At 42.0% G+C, this 27,439-nt stretch overlaps 1 long non-coding RNA gene across 6 annotated transcripts; it reads right to left on the bottom strand.

The window, feature by feature from the left end:
- On the bottom strand, positions 1–26,968 carry LOC121820980 (uncharacterized). 6 transcript variants are annotated; one of them, XR_013043053.1, is made up of 8 exons: positions 26,801–26,968; positions 23,034–26,337; positions 22,408–22,479; positions 20,646–20,795; positions 19,679–19,768; positions 8,053–8,326; positions 6,957–7,102; positions 1–4,418 (listed from the first exon to the last, which is right to left on the bottom strand). It is a non-coding gene; the product is annotated as an uncharacterized LOC121820980 (long non-coding RNA). The 6 variants fall into 6 exon arrangements; XR_013043052.1 differs by lacking the exon at positions 1–4,418 and having other exon boundaries at positions 5,692–7,102; positions 20,701–20,795; XR_013043054.1 differs by lacking the exon at positions 1–4,418 and having other exon boundaries at positions 5,692–7,089.
- Between the last annotated feature and the right edge of the window lie 471 nt (positions 26,969–27,439).

Genomic DNA, 27,439 nt, shown 5'->3' on the forward strand with positions numbered 1-27,439 from the left:
AGCAAGATAAATAAGGCAAATTTCATGGAATTTTTATTTTATTGAAGAAAATAAACAATAGCTTAAAAACAGGTTTATTTCAAATAGATGAGAATAACATGTGTGAGTAATCAGGAAGATAAAGTTTTGAGTTAAAGGGTTAGGGACTTTTGGGAAACAAATGGCAGGAGGGCTGTAAGAGCCAGAGGTGGTAAATAACCTCAAGGAAATTCGATTTCTGGGTACAACAGGCAGCTGTACATGTGAACTCACCATGATTGTAACAGTGTGCATAAGATCTGTGCGAGTTCAAGCCAGGCAAAATGCCATCACAGGACGGGGAGGGATGGCTGTGAAATCTACCACTACCTGAAGAACTACTGTCAGTTGATAGTCTCCGGGAGATGGAGAGTCCATTTTCTTTAGGGAAGTGACCCACGGTAAGTCGACCACACTTCAGGGCACACCCCACTTCCAAGAGTAGCTGAGTACAAAAACTGAATACAGTGGGTTTAAGGAAAAGGGGAAGAGGAGGAGGGAGGGAGAAGGAGGAGGAGGGAAAGAAAAGGAAGAGGGAGGAGAAGGTGGAGGAGGGAGATGGAGGCTGGAGAGATGGCTCCATGTTTAAGTGCATCAGCCGCTCTTCCAGAAGATCCAGGTTCAATTCCCAGCACCCACATGATGGCTCATAACTGTTTGCAACTCTGATCACAAGAGATCCAGTGCCCCCTTCTGGCCTCTCTAGGTACTACACAAATGAGTGGTGTGTAGACAGCCATGTGGGCAGAACTCCATTACACACATTTTGTAAATAAAATAAACCTGCAAATAAAGTAAATCTTAAAAAAATTAAAGAAAGAAAAACCAAAGCTGAGTGAATTTTCCAACTTTGTTTTATTTTATAATTAGGATTTCAGCTCAAATATTACTTTTTAAGAGATATTATTTGTCCATTAACAAGGAACATCAAAGTGTCCTTCATAGCTCTGATTCCTCACACATACTACTCTGTTCTAGGAGAAGGACAGTGAGGGAGGATCTGTAAGGAGTCGGGGAAGAGAGTGAATATGATCAAAATATGTTGCATGAAATTCTCAAAAAAGTAATAAAACGTTTTTTAAAATGTTTGTCAAAATAAATTTTGTTTTGTTGGGGGTTTGTTTGCAGCCATTGGTGTAACACGCTTTAAATAGGTGACTCTTCATTATTTAAACTCCCGAGCTTACTTTAGGGAACATTTCAGGAGCTTTTACACCTAAACAAACTGGTTTCCTCTATTGCACCATAATAAGTAAATCCATATTTCTGTGTCCTGAAACAGAAATTGTTTATCTCTCAGGAAAAACACGGGGATGAATGACCCACGTTGGTCTTATCTGGATAGGTTTTAACTCTTGGGTTTCTCTCACCCCTTTCTTCCCGTGAGAATGACAGAGGTTCAAAAACAAGCTGCACCGTGTGAGTGGCTTTCAATAACTCTGCTTACAGCACATCTGTTACCATGTCATGGGCCAGAGCATGTCCCATGGCTGAGCACAGGTGCCCTGACTTAGCCATGTGGTAGACTATGTGCTATATGTATGTGCATATCTATAGAGTGCGAATGTATGATGTATACATTGTATGTGAAAACATACAATTACACGTAATGATCTACATAAATGTTCATTGCCTTCTAGTCTGAGTACGTTGCTCCTTTTGACCTCTGTGTACATCTGCACTTTCAACCTCTGCTTCACAGATTTTAAGGGGCATCTCTAGTCTTTCTGGATGGGCACTGTTCTGGGAGTGGAGCCGTCACAGAAGGAACAGTCGGCGATCTTCTAGACAGTTCTTCAGATGGAAGGAAAACCTCGAAGGAATGTATTCCAATTCACACCCAGAGAAGGAAGCGGCGCTTCTCCCCCGCTTACTGCAGGCTTTTAGGCATGGGGGCATAAAATATGGCTGCAGCATTCTTTTAAATCCTTTTAAGCGGCAGTCATCCTCCTCTGCCCCCTCCTTGGTACTATTAAGCCCTTCGCAGGTATCCATCGTTGGGAAGTAGGAAGAACTGCACTTTAAAAGGATTTTAAATAATGTCTCCAAGAAATATAGCCGCAGATTGTTCGGTGTAGATTACCGGCCAAGAGTGTGCTTAAGGGGGAGGGTTCTCTTTGAAAAGGTCTTTAAATAATGTAAGTGTGCTTCTTGGCAACGTTTCCCAGAAGCATTTAAAGAACAGCCATCTCTGCCACACCTATCCACCAGCAAGGCATACCTGCCAAAAGATTGGAAGAGGCACAGGACAGATGGCATCCCCACACCCTTGACATCCTCACAGCACGAAGGTGACCTCTGTGCCTGGAATACAGAGTGCGCTACAGACTTTCTTAGTAAATGTAGCCTCCCTCCAGAGAGTCGAGGTCAAACACCTCTAAGAACATTTGCAGGTTTACACGGTGACATTTGCAGGGAAATGAACTTGCTGTGCTTTCTAGAAGCGTCCTAAGAAAGGAGTAAATGCTTTAGTTTCTCTTTTCTTTTCCTTCTCATAAGACTCAGCTTCGAGTTTGAAAATCAACAGAGTCCCATATAGGCCCCAGGCTCCAAAAAGCCAGCCCATGCACCAAGGACAGGTCCCGGCTCCACTGCCTGGTGGCCTCCCAAACAGTTCAAGCTAATCAACTGTCTCACTCATCCAGAGAGCCTGGGGACACTTTGCTCAGCCTTGGTGTAAGGAGGAGGAGACTGGACCTGCCTAGGCTGAGTCTACCAAGCTGGGCTGACTCCCCAGGGGAGACCTTGCCTTGGAGGAGATGGGAATGGGGGGGGTGTATAGGGGCGAGGACTGGGGAGGAGAGGAGGGAAGATGGGGGAATCTGTGGCTATGTGAAATTAAGTTAATTATAACATAAAAATATTAAATAAAATAAAAAGAAAACCACCAGAGTCTAAAGAGCCTGCTTGGTCTTCCCCTGACTACTTCCTCTCCACCTTCATTCTCTGTGTTCATTCATGTGTTCTGGTTAATGGAGAAGAGGTAAGCATGGTGTAGGGCTTATGGGCTTTGCCTCTGGAATGGGAGGATGTGGCTTCCCGATACCGGTGACTTTATGAAATAAAAGTGCCCTGCTGAGTTTCACTCCTATCTGACATGCAGGCTTTAAACATGTCTATTTCTGGTGTGGTCACTAGGATAAAATGGATTCAAAGTATATAAAATACTCAACTCCATGCCTACTGGACTCTAAATGTTGATCACATGACCTCAGAGAACTGTGACCATGGATACTGTGATTATGTAAGTATGGCTTTCTTATTGAGACTATAGGAGGCACCTGCTTTAATTGATCTGGTTTGGTGAATTCAAGAGTTAACTCTGATGCATAACTGCTTCCTGTTTTAAAGACAGCTGTTTGCATTCTACCTGAAACCCACAGGAGCTTTTCTCTTGAGAAGGAAGAATGAACAATCAATCCACATTCAGTGTGAGCTGGGCATAGTGGTGCATGCTTATAGTTCCAGCACTTAAAAGATGGAGACAAAAAGATCAAGAATTCAAAGCTAACCTCTGCTACATAGGGAGTTCAAAACCAACCTGGGCAACATAAGCCCATGTTTCAAAACAAATAAATAAATAAATCCGTGTGAATTTAGTGGACTGCGGAGTTGGCTATCATTGTGGAAGACACTTGAAACCATAGATTTATTAGAGGAAAGGGTGTATTTTTAATCATAGTTTCAGATAGTTTGGATTGATTGCTCAATGGTCTTTCAGTTAATAGTTTTAGAGAAACAAGGCACATGCCAAGGAACACGTGATAGATCAAAGTTGCCCACCTAGCAGGAGCCAGGAACCAGAGAGAAGAGAAAGAGAGGCCAGGGTTCCAACACCCTCCTTAAGGGTTTCTTCCCAATGACATTTTTGCCTCAAACAAGAAAGCAAATTGTAGGAAGACCAATGGTAGATACGCTAATGCGGTTGATTTAATCTTCCTATGACGTATGCATAGGTCAAGATCTTCATCATACAGTTTAAATACACATAACACAAACAAAGACATATGCAGTTTCCCTTCATGGTCTAGAAGAGTTTCAGAAATGAGAAACATCTTTATTTATTGGATTTTGCATGTGTTATGCACTTGTGAAATTGCACAATGTTAGGACCAGGATCAAAGACAGCCATGAAGGATACGGAACTGCCAGGTGATTGGAAACAATGCAGCTCCAATGATGTGAGAGAAAATGATGTTCCTCTAGTGTCCAGACACTGGAGCAGGTCTTGTGTCATTGACCACAATGACAGAAAATCAAAGTGAACCCCATTAAGGGGAAAAGCCATCCATTTTCGTTAGCTCAGCAGGCACTGGACGCTCTCTCTTCCTAGTGTGAAAAGGATGGCGGGGCACTTGGAAAGATAGAGGTCTCCATTCAAATGACTGTGTTTGCACCTCCTGGAAAGGATGGATCTCTTTTAAATAGGAGAGATTGATTTTGAAAACAGTCCTCTTGGCTATGTTAGTTCCTCTCCTGCCTCCCATGACAAGAGGACATGCTTGGGTGAGGACCTTTGCAGTAAGCTGAGGTGAACCAAAACACAGGGACCATTTTTTAACAGCAAAAAAGCTGGCCAGCCTTATGTTTTCTAATGCTTGAATTCTGATCCATTAAACAGTGATGCCATAATAGGGGGAACTGGAGAAGACCAGAGAAATTGAGACTACAGAGAAATGAGAAATACATTCAAGAGTGCCTTACAACACTTTGTCATCGCTCAGAAAGGAGATGCAGACAGAGTGGCTTTCACTCTTTCCCCAGGTTCCCTGGTCTGCAGTTACCTGATGGTACAAACCGACTGGATGGACTTCATCAAGTGAGGTGAAAGTCTAAAGCAGCACCTGGGTAACTCAGGCTCCCCAAATGTGTGAGCTGCAACCCAGGCTCCCCAAATGTGTGAGCTTCAACTCAGGCTCCCCAAATGTGTGAGCTTCAACCCAGGCTCCCCAAATGTGTGAGCTTCAACTCAGGCTCCCCAAATGTGTGAGCTTCAACTCAGACTCCCCAAATATGTGAGCTGCAACCCAGGCTCCCCAAATGTGTGAGCTTCAACTCAGGCTCCCCAAATGTGTGAGCTGCAACCCAGCCCCTCCCCCCAAATGTGTGAGCTGCAACTATGCCGTGCAACGCAAGTCTACAGAGAACTTTCAAAATACGTTCATTTCTGTTTCATGTCAAATCTGCATCTGATTTCCCTGAACCATGCTCAGAAATGCTGTTAGGAAGGCATGCCCCATACAACATTTATCTGCCCATTTGGACTGGACTTTGGATCTGACTATAAATATGCTATGAAGTCAACTGCTACTGTGCCATAAAGCAAAGATGTACATTGATCTATTTAAATAAGACAAGGGACAGCGTGTGACCATCAGATCTCACAACCAGGCTTCACCAAGTACCACATGAAGAGGAGGAGAAGTGGGATATCCTTGAAGTGAACTGTTGCTGACTTTAGGTCACTTGGGCAGGTCTTAGGAACGGGATGGATTGTGGGTCTAGAGATTAATTTCAGAGGCTCTTTCCCAACTCAAGAATGAGAAGATCCAAGCCAGCTTAGCAGTCCTGATCACATGATGAGATGAGGGGATCAGAGGAGGTGTGTACCCATGTTATGGAACAATTCATATATATATATATATATATATATATATATATATATATATATATATATATATATGAAATAGAGTCAAAACCACTGGCTGACTCATTGAAATCCTGGCATGTTTCTGCCCTTGGCACTGATGTTCTAAACAGAGATAGGAAATTTGAAGGGCAGCAAATCTGTGCCCTTCCCACCCCCCACCCACACTGGACAGGCTGCACAGCGAGCCTTATTCAGCCTGGTGGTTGTGTTGGTTCCAAATCATGCGAGGTGGGTTGGCCGGCAGCTTAAAATGTCCCCATGGCGTCTGGATAATTAACTCGGCAGCTTGAGCTATTCCAAATGTTGTTCTCTTGTCGGAGAGAAAGGATAAATACATTGGGTGTGAGTGATGGCCAGCGAGGGGAAGCCGAAATGTTTGCTCAGCCTCAGTTTTCTGCGAGCTGAACAGCTTTCCAAAGCCACTTTTTTTCTCCTCTCCAGATGTTCCCGAGGAAGATGCAAATGAGCATATTTTAATGTTGCAAAACTGTCAGATGTTGTCCAAGGAAGCTAACAGAATGCCATCACACCCAAGAGGTTCATCTCTGACGGGGAATGCCCACTGCCGTCAGTTCGGTTGCCAGATAGTTCATGACAAAAGACACTCAGACATCTCCTAAAGATTTTTCCTGAGTATCTTCTTAAATTCCTTTTCCATAAATACCAGCTCAAAGGTGTCTTCCCATCATACATATGCAGAGCTTTTCCTTCACGATGTGACCTCTGTGCTTTACCCCAGAGCAGAGCATCTAAGCTGCTGAACATCCCTGCCTGAACAGAACCCGGTGAAGCACCCCTACCACCCCCTCCCCTTTTTCCTTCTGAATGGACTCTGCCTTCTTTTCAGGTCGCATGATGTTTGAGCTGTTAATTCTGTGCACTGCTAAGAGTACAGCAGATGAAAGTGGGGAGGTTTGCTGGCCGTGGCGCCCTGAGAGAAAGGTGGGCACCGCAGGATCTGTGCCCGACCTTGACATAGTCCTGCCATCAGAGCATCCGTCCTGATGGATGGAGGGCCTCCAAAACTGAGCCCTGAGCACATGAGGATAAAGCCTTGGGACTCTTGGCTAAGAGGGGAAAAAGGCTTTGAGGAAGAGGGAGGGGAGGGGACGGTAATAGAGCACATGTGACTTGAAGGTGGGAAGGGAAGCAGAGGCAGAGATGGAGGCCAGGAAGATGGGGGAAAGGAACGGGAGGGCCTCCTGTGGGATCAAGTGAAATTAAGTTTGTGTAAAACGCCATCAAGGAACCTGTTATTTTGCATAGTAATTTAAAAATAATACATTACCAGTCTGAAAATAGATCTGCCATGTGACCCAGCTATACCACTCTTCGGTGCTTCCCCCGAGGTCTCCAGGTCGAGATAACTCAGGGACACTTGCACATCCATGTTCACTGCTGCTCTAGTCACAATAGCCAAGCTGTGAAATCAACCTGGTGTCCAGCAACAGGGGAGTGGATAAAGAAAGTGTTGTACAAATACACGGCAAAAAATTTTTTTTTTCATAAAGAAGAACACATACGTGTCATTTACAGGAAAAATAGGTGCATCTGGTGATAATCATATCAAAAGAATTAACCAAGCCTTATGCAATGGTCATGCTCACTCTCATTTGAGGCCCCTATATTTTGGATAGATGCATAAAGTGAATGTACATGCAACATGGAAATAGAAATGGAGCTGTTTTGGGGAACAAAAAGGACTAACCAGAGTGGAGGGAAGTCAGAAAGGGATGGTGTGGGGTAAATATGCTAAATACACAATACGTATTTCTATGACATTTGTAATGATTCATTTTAATTATGTACGTGAAGAGGGTGTTTTGTGCACTTGAATGCTAGTGCCCACAGAGTCTATGCTAGAGGAGTCCGATGTCCCTGGAGCTAGAGTTATAAGGGATTGTGAGCCACTGATTGGGCGCTGGGAACTGAACTCAGCTTCTCTGCAAGAACAGTAAGTGCTACTAACCACTGAGCCATTTCTCCAGCCCTCTATGAAAAATTTTAAAAAATCAAATAATTTTTTTAGAAGTCTGTAGATACCAGAGTGAGAAGAGAGGGGAATATATTTAAAGAGGAAGATATGCTTGGAGAGGGAAATTTTCTCATGTGCCTACTATCTACAAGTCTACGATGCCAACAGGCTAATCAAAGCAGGAAAGCTCATTCATGTAAACATTTGTAATATTTTTGTCATTGCATCCTTTAAGAAGTATGCAACATTTTATTATTCCACTTTTCATCAAGGATTTTTGGCTTGGTGAAAACATAGCCTAATATTGAGTCTACCAAGAATATACCATAGGAGATAAGTCCACCAATTATCTCATTATTTTATGATACGTGTCATAGTTAATAGACCAATATTGGTAGATAATCATTACCTAAGCCCATAGTTAATCTGGACGTTAATTTTCCCTGCTGTCTTCTCTTCTACTCCAGTACACAGCGCTGGGTGCCATGCTGTATCTGGGTGTGATACTGCATCTCGTAACCATCTGCGTCTGGTTACCTCAGCCTCCTCTTGGGCCTGGTCTCGTCAGTCTTTCCTTGCTTGTGATGACTTGAGACTTGAGTACTTCCAGGCAGGTACTGAGTACTTATCCAACAGTGAAAACTCGCCTGGTGTTTTCTTCTCATCATAAGGCTGGAGTGAGGCTTTAACAGGAGAAAGACCAGAGACTTATGAGGGCACTATCACATGAAACCAAGGGTTCTTGCTATTACTAAACATCTTGATTGGCCAGGACCTACCCTCAGCCCAGGTAGAGTTAGTAAGGTTTTCCTACAGTGATGTTGCTCTTTCCTGCTTTTCACACTGTGCATTTTGGAAATAGATTACTTGTATCCTATGTATTTCTCTTCTTGGGGGCTGAAAATCCACAAAATTTGTTTGAAATGCTTCTGTGGGGCAGATTTAGCCATTCTTCTCCATGTGTTACTTTATTTGATCATTTGTTTATGAGTATGAACACATGAATATTTATTTTACACTTTGGGTCGGAATCTCCTACTATATGGATTCTATTGTCATATTACAACTTCAGCCTCCAGATACTTTGTCAGTTGGCTCCAATGCTCCTTTAATGTATACCATCAGAGTCTGTCTGTCTGTCTGTCTGTCTGTCTCTCTCTCTCTTTCTGTCCCTCTCTTCCTCTGTCTCTCTGTGTCTCTGTCTCATCTCTGTCTCTCTGTGTCTGTCTCATCTGTCTGTCTGTTTCTCTCTCTGTCCCTCTCCCTCTCTTCCTCTGTCTCTCTGTCTCATCTCTGTCTCTGTGTCTCTGTGTGTCTTTGTCTCTCTGTGTGTCTGTATCATCTCTGTCTGTCTGTCTATATGTATGTATCTCCTTTCCTCCCTCCCCTCCTCTTGCTCCAGTGTCATTACATTCTGACATTATACAATGTCCCAGAATGCTCCAGACTTACTTGGGATAGTTCTCATCACACTTGGAGAGTCAGCCATTTCTGCAGGGAACCTTAATTATGTTTACTGAGAACAGTATTAGACACCAAGGCATTTCATTTATATTATCTCATCTGGCCAAGCAAATATATATTTATGTCACTCCAGGTATATGCATATTTATAAATACTTTCCTACATAATTGCATATGCTAAGTATACATACTTTATCTGTTTATAGTACTTAATAGCATGCACAAACCCTTGAGTCTGACCTCTGGGCTGCCAAGAAGTAAGCACAGACTCTTAGTCCTTCTAAATACAATATTGGATTAATTCTTTGAGGATTACAGGCATGCATACTATGCATTTTGGTTATATTCACTCCTACTCCTCACCTTAACTCCTCCTCTGTACATCCCTCATTTCCCCAACCCTTCTCCACTTCATGTTCTCCGGTTGTTTTTCTTTTCTTTTTAAAAATAACCTACTGAGTCCAATTTGTGCTCCCCATATACTCAAGGAACATGATCAACCTATCAGAGGCCACAACACTAAAAAAAAAAGCCCACTCCCCCTTTCCCAGAAACCATCAACTGTCCATAGCCCCTCAGCTAATGGTGAGAGCTTGTAAGACCCTCCCCACTCCATGTTGAAAAGTTGGCTGACTAACTGTGTGCAGGTCTTATTGCAAGCAACCACAGCTACTGTGAGTTCATAAGGGTAGTGGCCCTGTCACATGCAGGAGGTCCCATCATACCCTCTGAACTCTGGCTCTTACAATCTTTTTACCCCATTTTCCTCAACGGTCCCCAAGTCTTAGGGAGAGGGAATATAATACAGATGTAATACATTGATGGCCGAGCCCTCTACAGACACCTTTCCTCTGCGCTTTGACCAGCTGCAAGTTTCTATGTTAACCACCACCCCTGCACAAAGAAACTCTCTGATGAGGTCTGCGAGCTGCACTAATCTGTGGGTAGAGAAATACAAATTCCCAGGGCAGTTTTACACTATGTTCACTTGACAAAATACTAGTGGTGGTTTACCCCCGAGGCTGTGAGCTCCCCAACCGTGGGTTCCTGCCATCATTTTCTGCTGAGTAATCAAGAGCCATGGTGATGGGTTGTGATGTTTTGGAGTCTCCAGGATGCTCTTGACCAACAACTAGAGGGAAGCACCCCACACCTGGCACTGAGCTTTTAATTTGGCAACCTATGGCTTCTAGGAGAAAAATTACCCCTTGTGTAGGGGTACATATGAATCTAGTTGTGCATAAGTGTGCATATGCAGCTCGTAAAATGGTGGGTTTCCAAAAAGGTTAGGAGCTTGAAGTAAAAGCTTTCAGATTCTGTTTCAGCTGAAGTACTATATGTCATTATGACTCAAGACTTTACTTTCTTCTCAAAAGAGAAAGCAATTCTCTGCTGAATACATATATGTTATCTCTTATCCATCAAATTATAATGTGTTATATTTATAGCCTAACTTAAACTTAGAATTCAAGACAAGACTCATATTTATTAAGGTACTAAATTATAACAGATGCTCAAAAATGCAATTACATGTACAAACAGCTTCAAGGAAATCGTGTACATGAAAATCCACTGTATTGTTCTTGAAAATACTCACTGGATTTTTAATTTAAATAACCCATTATACCAGTGTACTTTAGATTAGCAAAAATTTTATTTGACATGTTGGTTCTCAATAGATTTATAGCTACAACAACAATCTTGGAAGTTACCAAATAACTTTCTATTCTCTATTTTTTTTTCATTCCCAACCAACACAGTTCCACCAACACAGTTCAGGTGCACAATAAAATCCGTGTTTTAAACCACAAAGTCTTGAGGTGATTTATTGTCATGTCTTGCAAAAGCTTTCTTTTCCTCATAAAAGTAGACGCTAAGATTGGGATTTGATTGCAAGTAGATGGCTTAAGAGCTAATCCTAAGAAGCGTTTTAGACACTATGGGAGTAGGGCAAGGGAAAGAAGTCAGTTGTTAGGTGTGCTAGTGAGCAGGTTACCACTGTGGCCACATGGCGCCACTTGCCAGGATTCCTGAAGCTCGTGGGGAAAATGGTTCAAGTTCGGCTTCCTGCTGGATGAAGAACTGGGCACTGCGCATGCGTGGACAGACTCCTAAGACAGCCATAGGTGTTGGTAGAAAGAAACTGTGGGGCTGGAACGTGGGGTGAGAGGAGCTTCAGGTGGAGCCTCCAATCCACAGCTCAGGAAACGGAAACCCGAGGAGCCACACTTGGGCTCAATGCTCAGCCAACCTCTGGAAGCTAGATTTGAAATTCCACACGTGTGCCACCACATAAGTGTTCTTCTGGAGTGGTAGCCCAAGATTTCATCAGCTTCTCTAGCCTGGGCAAGTGAGGATTAAGGTGACAAGCGAGAATAAGAATGGAAATTAATGAAATAAGCTGATACAAAGAAAATCCCAAAAAGCTTTCTCATGAGTGCTTTGGCATCAAACTTGAGCAAACCTTTCTTCTCTCAAGCTACTCTCTTATTATAGGAGGAAGAGGGGAGGAGGGGAGGAGGGAGGAGGGGAGGAGAAGAACTAGTTCCCAAGGAAAGCTGGTCTAGATTCTCAAGGTTTGGCTCCATGGCAGAATTTGGTCACATCCTCCCATCTTTCAGTCCATTGGTATCAAAATGAGGACTACCACACTGCCACATCGCTTCTCTAAACCTTAGCCTCTCCCAAGAGTTTATTTTATAAAAATTATTTCCTTCAGTTTGTTACATTGACTTTATGATATTTATTGTATTTATAGATGTTTGACTAATCCATCATTAATCATATTCCTAAAGAGTTCTCAAGAATTCCATGTGAATTCAAAGGTGGGAAAGGCAAATGAGTTGAAATGAGCTTCATGGCCTTAAAAGCAAAATGGCATCACTTCCACATCTAGCACTGTGGGCACTATATTCAATTGCTTTTGATACAATAAGTCTGTGACTTATATCTGAACCAGATATTTTCAATGAGCTGTAGGCAGTCTTTGGAGTGAGACTATTTCTCCTCTTCTATACCCTCTTCCCACCCCTTCCCTCCACAAAACAAGTAACTCATCCAAAGACCTTGCTAATGTTTTCCTCACAGCATCTATCAATGAAAATTTATTACTACAAAGCCCTTAATGACTTTCAATTGTAGCGTCTATGGTAACATGAAACCATTTAAATCTTAGTGGATGCCTCTGTCTACCTCCTTTTCATGCAGAAACAAAACAATATTCTTTCCAAGCATCTGCATTAACATAGTTTATATTGTCCTAGAATAGATTAAGTGAGTTACAAAATGGTAGTTTCTATAATAACTATATAATATGACTTAGTCTAGTTGGAAGAAAAGAGAGTGATCCCTCTGTGTCAATTTGTCTATCTATAATCCATGTACAAAAGAAACAATTATAATTTAAAATGTACCCAAATTGTGTTCTCATGCTACTAAACATAAGAGTCCTAGTGAATATCTGCATACACCTTGAACTATTTTATCAATCAAACAAATATCGTTTAAGAAAATGACATTGTTATACTTGAACCATTTGCCCATCTATACAGTGTAACAAAAAGTTCATCCTGTCTTGAATTGAATTCAAATTAAAAACATATAAACACTAAACTTGTTTCAAAATTTGGATCAATTAGCTGTTGATATACAGCCTCCCCAAATATTAAATTGTTAAGTTGAAAGACCAGATAAACATATATATGACTAATTAAGTTATATTGACCAGTTACTTTCATAGACATCTATTAGGAAGAATAATACATGCATTAAAACTTCGATCACCAAATGACTCTGCTGGTAGTGTTGTTTGTTTGAACAGAAGTCGGGGAGGGGTTATATCACCTCAAACGAACAAAGGACTGTAAATGCATAAGGTCAAGGGCCCGATGGGAGGACCCTTCGGGAACCAAATTAAAAACAGTGGAGAGTCTATGTAGGTACTCAGGAGCATCTTAGCACTGAAGAGTCGGAAGCCAAACCTTCCCATGGAGGAAACAAGAGCAATGATGATCACAAGGGGTTGAGGAGAGGCAGAGACTGAACCTGGGTGGCAGTACAGGACACATGTTGTAGCTGGAGTTTTCTCCAGTCCTGCCTGGTCCACAGTCAGAACAAATCTCTCTCACCTGCCAGTCCCACAGCCACTCAGACCAAACCGAGTAAACACACAGAGACTTATATTGCTTACAAACTGTATGGCCATGGCAGGCTTCTTGTTATCTAGTTCTTATATCTTAAATTAACCCATATCTATTAGTCTATAAGTTGCCATGTGGCTCGTGGCTTATTGGTACCTTACAACATGTTTCTTGGCTGACTATTGTGTGTCTGTGGGTGGTTTTGCTGAACTGAATGAATGCCAAGCATAGCATATGTGAGCAACCATTGAGCAGGATCATAGAGACTTGATGACTGGAACACCTGGAAGCAATGGTTCTCAACCTACTAGTTAAACAGAAACTAGTGGAAAGAAAAATCAACTACCCGCTAAACACAGTTTGAGTGAGAGTAACCTTTAGAAGTTATCACAGATATCATCACAACACAAGACTACGTTCACAAATCTGGTAAAGACAAGTTGATACTGAATGAACAATCAGCAGTGGATACTGTAGCTTCTCCTCATCAACCACCCACCCTGCTCTTCACATGGAAAATGAAAGTAGGAAAGGCTGGTGCTGACTGGATGCAGTGAGAGACCGTGGAGCTGAACTATTTGGTACTTCCAGAAACTTCTCTGGAAGTCACAGATCCTTTAATTCTACTAATAATGCCATTGGGTTACCAATATGCAAAATGAGAACTCGCTGAACGTGTGCATTCATGTCGATGTTTCCTAAGATCCCTTTTCTGAGTCACGATCAAAGATAAAACAGGGAAGCCTGATACCTATTTCTACAATAAGAATGTTAGCAGTAAACTTAAAGACAAGACCAGGCATTTCTATGAACACAAATAAAAGTAAGACTACTGACTTGGGGATCTCTCAGCAAATCCTGGAACAACCTTAAATCCAACAAAATCTGAGTGAGCATGTCTGCAGTTAAAGAGTCTTTGTCAATGGAGTGTGCTTTTCCTATTTTCAGCCAAGGGCATTTAAAGGGAATCTTGAGAGGAGAAGCAGAGATTTCAAGGAACATGGGAAAGAAGAAGGTAACAGGATACACGTTGTAAGAAAGCAGAATGGGAACTAACTGAAAGGAGGAAGAGAATCAGCCAGAGGATCAGGGGAAGGCATTACAGGGGAACAAATGAGCACCGAGTATACTGAAACTTGTGTTCAAGTTTAATTGCCATTGAAACAGTAGTAAGATGATGTGTGACCTTGAAGAGGTGATGAAGCCCTAAGAGCTTTGACTATGGATCAATATTATTCATTTTCGGGTAGCTACAGGAGCAGATTTGTTATCACAGCAAAGATTTCCAGATTTTTAAGAAATGAGACCAGCCTGGCTTTTCCTTCTGTCTCTCATACTCGCTTTTACCTCCTACCTTTCACTGTCCAATGCCCGGTGTGGGTATAGTTCACAGTCTTGAACTTTCAGGCCTCCAGAACCATAAGTCAAATGAGTTTATAATTTATCAGTCTGTGGAATTCTGGCTCAGGTGTCCTTCCTTTGGGGTTCCATAAGTGTCCTCCACTAGACAAGCTAGTCTACAACTTTAAAACTCAAAGCCCACAAAGTTTCAAAGATGGACAAAATACAGACAAGTTATTTGCCAGAATGTAACACCAATGGTATCTTGTCAAATTCTTGACAGTCCTTATCCCCATCTGAAACCTCATGAGGGCCTCTGCTATCCATAGTTCTGCTGGCATTCCAGTCCTCCCAGTGCTCACCAAAATCACTCTAAGCTCTACTGACAGAATCCTGGGGCTTCTCTAGCCCCACATCTCCAAACATTTCAAAACTCCTCCCACAAAGCAATTTAATTTTTAAAATGACAGAATATTTTTATAAATGTCAGAGTAAAACTGAATAAGAAAAGTTGTTAAAACTGCACCTGGCAATGTGTGATTATGCCCATCAAATTATGAAAAAAATAAATTAACAACTGCTTTAATTTTTAAAATATTTATTTTTGAAAATGTCATAGGAAATATAAAGTGTATCTTGACTTTGGAACCACATTACCAAACAATCACAGCAATGGCTGTATTTCTCAGTCTCAATTTTCTGTGTTAGTCACTTTGCATCACCGTGACAAATATCTGAGAAATAAGGCTCAAAAGAGGAAAGCTTCCTTTTGGATTCACAGTTTCAGAGGTATCAGTCACTGGTCAGCTGCTCTGTTGCTTCTGTAGTGTAGAAAATTACAGAAGGGTTTGGTAGGGCAGGACTGCTCAATGTCACAACCAAAAGGACACAGTTGAGCAAGTTTGTTAAACGTCACCACAAAAGGACGTGATAGAGTGGGATTGCTTGCCTCGGGAAGTCGGGAAGCAGAGAGAATATGTCAATGTTAGCGGCTGACTTCTGGTTTTGCACTATTTAGGCTAATCGTTGTAAAACTTCCTAATGCTGCGACCCTTTTTACAGTTCCTCATGTGGTGGTGACCCCCAATCATAAAGTTATTTTCATTGCTACTTCATTACTGTATTTTTCTACTGTTATGAGTCATAATGTAAATATCTGTGTTTTCTGATGGTCTTAGGTGACCTATGAAAGGGTCGTTCAACCTCAAAGGGGTCGTGACCCGCAGGTTGAGAGCCACTGATCTAGGCCCTCAGTCTGCAGGATGGAATAGCCTGCATTCAGGGTGAATCCTTCCTGCTTAGCTAATAATTTCTGGAAAAACCCTCACCAGACAAACTCAGATGTGTGCTTTCCTGATTTCCTATGCATTCCTCAAGCCGGCCAAGTTGACAATCAAGATTAACCATCACATCTGATCAAATGCAGTGGTAAACTATTTGCACAGGGATTGAGCTGAAGTTTACATTTGCATTGTCTATATAAAATTATGGATATTGTTAGTAAATGAAAAATCTCCAGGGGGAATACTTAAACAAATGGAGAGAAGGGTTGATTGGCACGCGTTCCCTCACCTCTCTGTCCTTGGAGAATGTAGGAGGATTTCCATACAGTTAGAGGCAGAGAATGGATTGTATGACAAAAAAGGGTGACAGAATAAAATTCTAAACAAAAAATTCAGACTGGGTGTTACACAGCCTTTCAAGTAGGAAGACAAGGATGAAGACTTTGTCATTTGTCCTGGCTGACATGTTAACAGATAGCAAGCTTCTGGTAGCTTTTATATGCCTACAGCAGGAACAGTACCACATTTGACAGTAGACAGCAGCTTGTACAAACTCTTGTGCTGATACCATTCTATCAAAGAAACAGCTAGTAATAAGAATGATGAAACTGGGCAGTAATGGTGAAATTAATCAGATCAAAAAGAATACTGACCAATACAGTGCAAATGGGGAGATTCTGCCAGGACTAGACTTTCATTAGAATGACTAGCATTTCAGGTATAGAATAGAGGGGTTAATTGTCTTTTTTTATATTCCTCATTCTCTGTTCTTTTATTCATCTCAAATGAATTTGAACATTCCAAAGCTTAATTTGGTAAAGATCTTTTAGAAGAGAGTAGAGATAGCTTCAAAAATATATCACTACAGATACTTAAAAATTAGGTATAGACAATGAATTCAGGTTTACTAAATTATCTGTCACTAATTATAAGTATCATACATGAGTTGTTGCTTTGTTTATTGAATCAGGGTCTCACCATGTAACCTTTTCTGGTCTAGAACTCACTATGTAGACCAGGTTGGCCTTGAACAGAGATCCACCTGCCTCTGCCTCCCAAGTGCAGAAATTAAAAGTGTGCATCCCCATGAAAGTGTGCACCAGAATTAAAGGATGTAGACAAGAGCATTGTTTCCTCAAGTTCTCATTCAGGAGACACACAGAGAAAAGTTGTTGAATATGAACATGAATGAACCAAAAAAACAAAAAACAAAAAACACGTGTATAGAAATTTCTTTGGTAAGGAAATAAACAAGGTATGAACAAGGAGAGTGAATGAAGGTCCGTGGGTGGTAAGGGATATCAGAACAGGCGTCATCTAAGCTGTAAATAAAGAGACTGGATAGATAGAGAGTGGGAATGACCAATGCAGGCAGAAATTTCTCCTGTTCTGCCTTGCCCAGCAGTCCTGTAGCCGCTTATAAAATAATTACACAGAGGCTTATATTAATTACAAACCGTATGGCCTATGGCTTCAGCTTCTGGCTAGCTAACTCTTTCATCTTAAATTAACCCATTCCTATTAATCCATATGTTGCCACGTGGCCGTGGCGTCACCGGTCTGCTGGCATCTTGTTGCTCCTTCGGCGGCAGGCTGCTGTCTCTCCCAGCTCTGCCCTTCTTCTCTCTGCTTGGACTTCCTGCCTGGCTGTAAGCTTTCTTGCCATAGGCCAAAGCAGCTTTATCTATCTATCTATCCAATGGGAGCCACAGATATTCACAGCATACAGAAAGACACCCCACAGCAGATCAAATCACTAAAAAACGTGAAAGGGGTATGGCGAGGGTAGAAAGGAAAAGAGGCAAAATAAAACAAAAAAACAAAAAGAGAGACAGAGAAGAGTAGAAGAGCAAAGTAAGAGCAAAGTGACTGCAGCAAGGTGATGGAAAGGGCATGCACCACAGCGGCCACCGGCTATAGTGCAGGCTAGCCTCAGACTTGCTACACAGCCAAGGATAATGCTAAACTTGCGATCCTCCTGCCTCTGCCTCCTAAGTCCTGGGATTACATGTGTGAGATGCCACACTACACTTATGAAGTACTGGGAATCAAGCCCAAGACCTCATGCATACTAGACAAGCACCCCAATAACTGAACTATGGCCCCAATCCTCTACGCTTTCGAAGGATGGCCTTTCTTCTAAGTGGAGAATGTATTACAGGAAGAGTTTAAATCAGACCTCTTGCTAGAAGAAATACTTTGTGGCTTGGATAAGAGCTCGTGGCAGTTTGAGTGGAAATGGAAAGAAGTAAGTGTCTTTGATAGGTAATTTGGGGATATGATAAATAAGATTTGCATGTGGAATGATATTGATGTGGCAAGTGGAAAAATCAAGAGTGTCTCTTGGATCACAGCCCTGAGTTCCTGAGATGGGAGATGAATAGAAGTTACATGAGGGCCACATAAGAAGGCCGTGTAAACATCCAAAGGTTAGATGCTCATTACTCTAGAAGATAGCTGCTCAATTTTAGCATAGCTTTAATTATTCTGAAGTTCTTCATAAGGCTTAGTATTTGGTTCCACTACAAACACTAACCTTGGCTTTTCACCTTGCCATGAGGCAATACTTCCCCCATACTTTACCTATTGTCTCTCATATCGATGTTAGAACCCTGGTTCGAACCTTGCCCCTATCTACTCAATGTCAACATTAAACATAATTAAAATAGTAGATTTAGTTTGTTTTGTTGTTGTTGTTTGGGAATATTTTGTTTGGTTTGTTTTTTAGTTTTGTAATTGCCTTTAGCGTTCTGATTTCTGTACTTACAAATTCCCAATCTCTTTTTCTTTTCTTTTTTTTTTGTATGTTTTCCTTTTACATTGTGGGCAATAGTATAGCTTATTTACCTTCTAGTAAAAATATATAATTGCAATCATTTCCTAGTCGTGATCTGCAGTTAACCTAAAATTAAAAGAGAACACTGAACAAAAGAATTAAGTGAAATACTTCTATTTCTACTAGTATATTACTTTATCAACTTTCAAACTCTTATTTTCTCAACTCAATTCTTAATGCATTGTTATTTGGGGAGACATTTCTAACTTTGGGAGACAGCAGAGCTAAATATAGTTGTCCAGAGTCATGTTAAACAAGAAATCTAACAATAAAAATTTGCATTCTTTTTTTCCTCTAAACTTATTTACTTTTAAAAAGTTTATTATGGGGCTGGAGAGGTGGCTCAGCAGTTAAGAGCACTGGCTGCTCTTCCAGAGGTCCTGAGTTCAATTCCCAGCCACCACATGGTGACTCACAATCATCTATAATAGGACCTAATGCCCTCTTCTGGCATGCGGTTATACATGCAAGTAGAGCACTCATATAAAAAAAGTTTATTATGTTTTATTCTTAAATTTAAGGCTATAAACCTAAACCCAACCAGAACCAAATATTTTGGTTAGTATATTTTATTATTATATTTGATCATTATATTGTACTTGAATAGTAGGGAAGCTTAAAGGAATATAAAATTAGAAGATATATAAGCTGATGTTATTGAGTATATTCATGATCATTGGGTCAAATAAGTATTCAGAGATATAAAATGTAAATGTGAAAGAAGTACTGGTATTTCATGGATTTATATACCTAATATCTTTGGTCCTTGAAAAGGCTGTGTTAGAGTCACACAGGTTCTCTAGGATATGTGGCAATTTCAAACTAAGCTCCCCGTGATGCAGGGATTCCAGCCAATTCTGACTGAAGGAAATTGAAAGCCTCCTCTTCAACCAACAGATAAAGAAAGGAAAGCGTCTTGAAGTCTCTCTGAGCAAGGACTACACTCCTCTCTGTATGGAAGATTGATCATCACCTTTCTGTTCTCTCAGATGATTGTGGAGTCATTCATCATGTCTGGCTCTTGCAATCTTTCTGCCTCCTCTTCTGTGTAGACTTGTAAGACCTGAGGGAGGGGTTTGATGAAAACATGCCATTTAGGACTAGGTGCTCCAAAGTCTCCCACTCTCTACACATTGTCCAGTTATGGGTCTCTGTGTTAATTCCCATCTACTACAAGAAGAAGCTTCTCTGATGTGGGCTGATTGAAGCACTGGTCTATGGTTATAGTGGTATGTCATTAGGGCCATTTTATTCTAGGTTTCTTTAGCAAAATAATAGTATTAGATTTTCCCCCATGCCCATGCTCTATCTAGTCTTAGGTTATTACACACTTTAGTAGTGTCAGGTGTGGGTTCCATGTTATGGAATGGGCCTTAAATACAATCAAAAGGTAGTTGGTTACTGTTAATTCTAATGACCAAATTAATTAGACCAGGCTTTTTTAATTCATTCACATGGGATTTTTCTCCCTAAAGGCAGAGTTCAAGAGATCAGTATTAGACATGGGTGAGAGAAGTGTTTTTATAGTTCAAGAGTAGGGGGTTTCCAAATGGGGATTTGGCAGGCAAATAGGCTGGGCTACAGAGTCAGAACATAAGCATAGCAAGTTGGTCATAACAACCTGCTAAAACAAAGGCATGGTTGCAAGGTGGTCATAACAAGGTGATCATAACAAGGTGGTCAAAAGAACTTTTTAAATAAAGCCATGGTTGTCATTTCCTAGAACAGGCTGTACAGAACCATTTTTAGTTAAGGTTACAGGTGGGGCATAGCCCAATCCTTGAGAAACAGATTTCATCTACAGAATCTAATTTAATAAACAGGAATGAATCTAGTTTATTTTTATTATACGATGGCTGGCTTTCAAGCCTAAGATGGAGGCAGGCTAGTTTGTCAGTTACTTCCATAACACTTGTACCACTACTACCAGTGTATCTTACAGGCAGGTCACTGTGTAGGTTGTAGGGTCCACAGCTAGGTGACATCGATGATTACCTTTCTCTTCCAGGAGCATGCTGAGCACCACACAGAACCCTGAATGCTACCCAGTAGGTGTGAAGCTTCTAGTGAGGCACCAGTTTGACTTCTCCCTGTCAGAGGACATAAGTAAGTTTTGTCTTCAGTGATAGGGCCTTACCATCCATCGAGTTGTGGACAGTAATCAATAGCCTTGGCAATAGTCTGGGTTGTTTGACCTCTTTGGCCAACAACTCAATTAGATGTAGCTCATTCCTGGCACTAGAGGTTTTCCTTTGATAGTGAGAAGTGTCAAGTTGGGATGATGTCTCCCCTATTATTTGGTTACTCTGCTTAGATTCCCATTTTTATATGTATATACGTATGGAAGTTTCTACAGTCGTAGGTTTACATTTGGTTGTTCAAATGACCTTTTTGTCAGTTTGTTCCTCCCCATATTCCCTCCTTTACCATTCTTTCCCATCCCCCTCCCTGTTTAATCCCCCTATTATAGTTTCCTCTTTGTCTCTCCATGACAAGTTTTCTATTTCCCCTTCCCTGGGAGATCCTCTCCTTCACCCTAGTCCCTTACTAGGTACCTAATCTCTGTGGTTATTTGGATTATAGTACACATTGAAATCTTAAAAGCTAACACCCACATATAAGAAAAACTTACAGTATTTCTTGAGGCAGGGGGGCTAGGTTATCTCAGGATGATTTTTTTTCTGTTTCTATCTACTTACCTGTGAATTTCATACTTTAATTTTTCTTAATAGCTGAATTAAGGCCTGCATAGGTTCGATAGAGACAGAGTCCCAGCACTAAGAGGGTCCCACCTGGAACCAAGAAACTATCTACAATTGATACCCACAGGTCAAGGGGAAGTCAGTTTTCTCCCGTGAAGTCTCACTGGGTGTCAACCAGGCTCTAGGGCAGGCCCCACGCCTAGGAGTAGCTTGCCAACATAAAATGAACTCAGTGGTATTTTTGTGGACTGTGTTTTGTTGTTTTTTGTTTTGACTTTTTTGTCTTATTGGTTTTTTGCTTATTTGTTTTGATTTTCATTTTTGTGGTGTGTGTGTGTGTGTGTTTCTTGGTTTTGTTTGTTTTTAAGAGAGAGAAAGAACATAAAGTTGGCTGGATGCAGAGATGGGGAGGATCTAGGAGGAATTGGGGGAGGGGAAGACAGGATCAAAACATATTGTATGGATTTTTTTTTCAATTTCAAGAAGATTTTTGTGACTATCACTCTGGGGTCAGGGGGTCATAAGAGAGCAGGGATTGGAGGGAAAGTCATCAAGATTAGTGTATGAAAGAGGATAAGAGACAAAAGAAGTCTGGAAACCCTGCGCTGCCCACAGGTAACGACAGAACATGGGTCAGAACAGCCAGCAATGTACAAGTAAGGGCAGAAAGGCAGCTGCTGTGTAAATGACCTTAAGGGCCATGACCTGGGGTTCCTGCTTCTCAGTGTAGTTTAACCTCTCCCTTTCAAGTGATTTCCCTTCATAAACAGTCTCTATTTTCATATCTGAGAGAAAGACTGGGAGTTCACATCTCTTCTAAGGAAAAATATAAATATATTGGCAGGTAGGTTTCTGGTGGTAGCTATTCACAAGTCAGCTGCGCATGTTCTCGGTGTAAATATTAAAGTGCCACTAGCAATAGTTTTTTTTTTATCACTGTGCACACTTTGCTTTCCATGAGAACAACTTGCTCTACAATTGCCTGCAAAAACATGCTCACCACCTTTAGAGCAATCATATAATGGTGGAGTCAGCTGCTTCTCAAGGATAAATTCTCCTTGAAATACAGTTTCTTCAGGAAAATAGAATAGGAGGGAAAGATAAGTAAGTAATATGGATTTGAGGGTCTCAGGTCATTAGCTTAGATGCAAATCTGATGTCCATTAAGCAAATGTTGCATACTCTAAGTATCAAATGATAATTCATGTCAGAGTAGGGAGACTTCAGGCAGCCAGCCTACTTATATTTCACACTGCTCATTTTGGCTACAGAAATACTGCCAAATAGATTACGAACCACCTTACAAAGTGTCCGTAGGAAAAGGTGAGAAAGGGTATAAAAAAGGCATGGTTATTGCTGGATACAGACAGTTGTTCAAGTGATTTTGCTCGAAGGAAATTCTTGAAATGATTTTGACCCCCGCTAGACCAGTAAAATACAGGTCCATCTTTTCCCCTTCTTCCTCCACCACTGTTGCCTTCGTGCGGAACTATTCCGTGGTTCTTGTCTGTGATTCTTGAGGAGTCATATTCCACCTGCTCTCTCTGAGTCCCCTCTGTCCACCCATAAATGTCTACTTCTGGCCTCAGCTAAGTTATGAATTTCAACAAGGAGTCAATATCTCACCTTTTATTTTTGCCGTTGTATAATACTCTCCAGTCTCAGACGTTCAGCTGTAACCCCCGAGACAGTGACCTCTCACACTCTCACTCTGCTTGCTTCCTCTCTGTTGCCAGGATGGCTGTCAGTGTTCCCCATGTACGCATAACTATGCATACAGCCATGGTTGCTTGCCTATGCTTCCCTTGAGCGATGGAATTTATGGCATGGTTGTCTGCATTTGTGTCTCCTAAGGGATGGAATTTCTTTCTTCACCCCTTAAATCTAGGCTTACCCCCTGACTTGCTCTGGCCAATAGGAGGTAGCAGAGGCACCATTTAGTGAGTTTGTTCTAGTACCCTGTCATGGGTTTGAATAGGAATAGCCCCCCATAGACTCGTATATTTGAATGCTTGGCCCATAGGGAATGGCACTATTAGGAGGTGTGGCCTTAATGGAGCAGATGTGGCCTTGTTGGAAGAAGTGTGTCACGATGGGAGACCTATACTCAACCTATGCTCAGTGTGGCACACAGTTGCTTCTGCTGCCTGCAAATCAATATCTAGAACTCTTAGCTCCTTCTCCAGCACCATGTCTGCCTGCATGCCACCGTGTTTCCTGCCATCGTGGTAATGGACTAAACTTCTGAAACTGTAAGCCAGCCCCAGTGAAATGGTTTCCTTTATGAGAGTTGCCATAATGGTGTCTCTTCACAGCAATAGAAACCCTAAGACAGACCCAAAATACTTTGTGTGGTTTTCTTCTTGATGCTTCTGAATCCTGCTATGAAGAACTGGCTTAAGCTAGTGTGTTTGACGATAAAAGACCCTGAATAAAAATGTATAGTCATCCTAGACATACCAGTTGTGGCTGCCATAAAGCTTGACAACCCACCAGGTAACCACAGATGTAGGAGCAAAATCAACTGAAATTGGTTGAGACTGGGAAACCTACCTGATTGAGCCTGCCTTAAATGGCTGATACCCAAAATTGGGAGCTAAGTAAATGTTTTTGAGGGCTTAGAAATACTGATTTTCCAAACTAACAACCACTCTTTGAAGAGAGACCTCGGTTTCAACTATGAATTGTCAGTAAAAGGAAATAGCATTCCTAGGAGAAATGGCTGGTTCTGGAACTGCAGTAAGGAATATCCATGTCAATCCTTGAGCCTCACAATCAGGAAACACATAAGCACAGGAAGAATGCACTGATGGGATAGATATACTGAATGGAAGGGGAACCAAGGAAAAGAGCCCATACTGCAACTATGTAACACTGGGATGTGATCCCAAATAGGAAGGTAGGCGTGGATGTATACTGATGAACCAATAAGCCAGTGAGTAAGAGTGGAGAAGTCTTCCACGCAGAAGAATTACAACCAAATTATGCAGATTCCCCACCCCATGTGGGACCCTGTAAACCTCTCAGCGCATATGTACATCAAGGGTTTCTTATCTGATGCTTCTCCAGATACAAACGTCATTGACAACCCCTCTAAAACATGCCATAAGACTCCATCCTGTCTTGGTAGCTACCAGCAAGTATAGGCTACCAATAGACATGGACGGGTGCACAGCCTCTTGACCAAGACCACTCATATGTACTCTAACATTACCATATCCCGTCGTCTACATCAGCCACAGAGCTCCACACACTGAAGAAGAAGCAAATTAACCAATAAAACTGCATTTTCAAACTCAGACTAAAACTCAACGTTCATGATTTGAACCCCATTTACTTTCTGTACTAGGTCCCATTTAATTCTCCTTGTGTTACACATCCCAGCAAATCTGGCCTGCTTTAACATGCCCTTTGCATAGATTGTCTCTGTATAGTGCTTCGCATGACTGGCCCCTCCTGCCACACATCTCAGAGGCTATCCTTGAGCAGCTAATCCAAAGTCACTATTCAGTCTCTCTGATTGGTCGTTATTTGACTTTCTTCTTGCAGTGACTATTACGGGTTGGTGACGCCCATGTGTTAACCGAGCAGTGTTCCCCCATGAGGTCATTTGGGGGCTGGACTGATGGCTTCTGTGCAATTCTTAGCCTGTGACTTCTCGATCCACACTAAAAGGCTGCATGTTAAATGAGGCCACATGGAGCTGCACATGAAGACAAGGGAGGCTGGAAAACGTAGTCTTTGGAAGCTTCCTCCCACTGATGACTCTGCTCTGGAGAAGGGGAGCATAAATTCCAATACACTATTAGCCTTCCATGCCTCAGTTAACCTCCAAACAACAATAACTGGGCTCAGCCGTCCATCTCCAACAGAACCGTTGTTAGAGTCACCAGAGAATAAACTGTCTGAATGCATGGTCATCGCCCATTGCATCTGCACAGAATGTAATTTGCTTGGGAGTGCACTGCACCAGTCCCTGATGAGTTGCTTTGATCAAAATACTCCACAGAAACACCTTGTAGATTTATCTTAGCTCACGGTTTTGGAGAAATTTCGGTTCCTCGAGGCTAGGAAGACACAACAACGGGAGACGTGTCTGCAGCAACAGGCACACAAGCTATTTACTTCCCAGCCAACCGGTAAGCAGAGTGCAAGGTCCAGCCACCTAAAGGTTCAACATTCCCCCCTCAGACCAGCTCCACCATCCAAGGAACAAGCCTTGAAAGCACAGGCCTGTGGGGGACATTGCAGATGATTCAAATCACAACAGCCCCACTCCCATAAGGCAAAATGCAGTTGGTTAAATTTCAAGAGTCCCTGTGATCTTCATAGTTTCAATACTGTTCAAAAGTTCAAAATTTCTTCCAAGGCTCAAAGCCAACTCTTATTTGTGAGCCCATATGAAACAAAAGAAAGGGAGGGAGAGAGAGAGAGAGAGAGAGAGAGAGAGAGTTGTATACTGCCAAGACAGGCTGGTGCCAAGTAAGCATCATTCCAAAAGGGGAGATGTGGCCAGACCAAAGCAATACTGAAACCTAGTAGGGCAGACATTAAATCCAGTAGCTCTGAGTCTGGTATTTGGGGCACACGGTATCATCTTAGGCTTCCCACCTCCATCCAGGGCACACAGTAGTAACAGCGAAGCTCTGAAAAGCATAGATAGCCCTCCCATACCGCCTCAGCATGTGCACATGGCCTTTCATTTGGCCAGTCACATTTAGTGCCCCCAGCTGTCCTCAAGTAACTTCCCCACATCCTTGTCATCTCCTGAGATACCCATTGCTACTTCAGCTTTGCAGATTCATAGACCAGCCTCCCAGCAGTTCTCGTCAGGACGCTGATCTTGCTGTCCACTGTGTAGCCTCGCTGGCTTTTCTCTAAAGCTTCGGTTCAAGCCTCCATAGCACTGTAATTCTTTCATTCCACAAACCTGGAAAACAAACACCACAACTATCATGCCAGCTTCCACTGCAAGCTCAAGACGTTGTCAGGCTCATCTGGACTTGTGTGGCATAACCTGGGAAAGCACTTGGTTAGGCAGAGCGATTTGAGAAGGATACCCCTGAGACTCACTTTTTAAATGAAAGGTTGTCAGCAGGGTTTGTTTGCCTGGGAGCTTCACTGGGTGGGGTACAGTCCTCAAGGAATGTTCTTTATTGTTACAGCGAAAGCTGTACAGTTCTCTTTTAAACCACATGCATCTTCTCAACAATGACCTGCTTTGTCTGTGTTCAACATGCCCTCTTCCTGACCACTCTGCTTGTTTTTCACCTTTCTATCCACGTCTTGCTCCTGATTGCCATTGTAAATCTGTTTAAGAAGCCAGTACTAACCACAGCACAGTCTAGATGCTGTACTCAGTATTTCCCCCACCTAATAAATTAATATGTTACCTTTATGTTCATCCTCACTCAAATTTTCAGGGTGTGGGTAGAATTTAGACAAAGAATTGTCAGAATGCAGTACAAATGTTCCCTAGTCTGATCCCCAACAGAGTCTTGTCCCATCTGGATCCTCAAGAGCATCCATCCATGCTTCTGTCTGGGTTCTAAGTCCCAGCAGAATTCTCCTTCGTGTTCTGTCTATAGCATTCTAGAGCTTCTCTACCTCACACCTCAAAACTCTTCCAAATTTCTCCACACACACTAGTTCCAACGGCCTGAGAACACTATGGTCAGGTTTCTCACAGCCATGATGTCATTTGCCTGACTTTCTGTATTAGTCAGTTTTGCAGAGTTATGACTAAAATCTTGGGCAGAAAGAATTCACAAGAGGGAAGATGTGTTTCAGAGTGGTGAGTCAGTCATTATTGCATAGTGGAACGTATGTCCACGAAAATGGAAGCATGAGGTAGAAACTGTTCACATCCTAACCAATCAGGAAGCAGAGAGCAGCCAGGGCTAGGACTGGTCTACTAACCTTCAAAAGCATGTCCTTAATAACCTACTACTCCCAGAAAAATCCCTGGACACAGCACCCCAACATAGTACCACCCGCCAGAGGACATGCATAAGCCTGTAGGGGACATCCCA

The sequence above is a fragment of the Peromyscus maniculatus genome, chromosome 10 (genome assembly GCF_049852395.1).
Source record: "Peromyscus maniculatus bairdii isolate BWxNUB_F1_BW_parent chromosome 10, HU_Pman_BW_mat_3.1, whole genome shotgun sequence".
Taxonomy (NCBI): domain Eukaryota; kingdom Metazoa; phylum Chordata; class Mammalia; order Rodentia; family Cricetidae; genus Peromyscus; species Peromyscus maniculatus.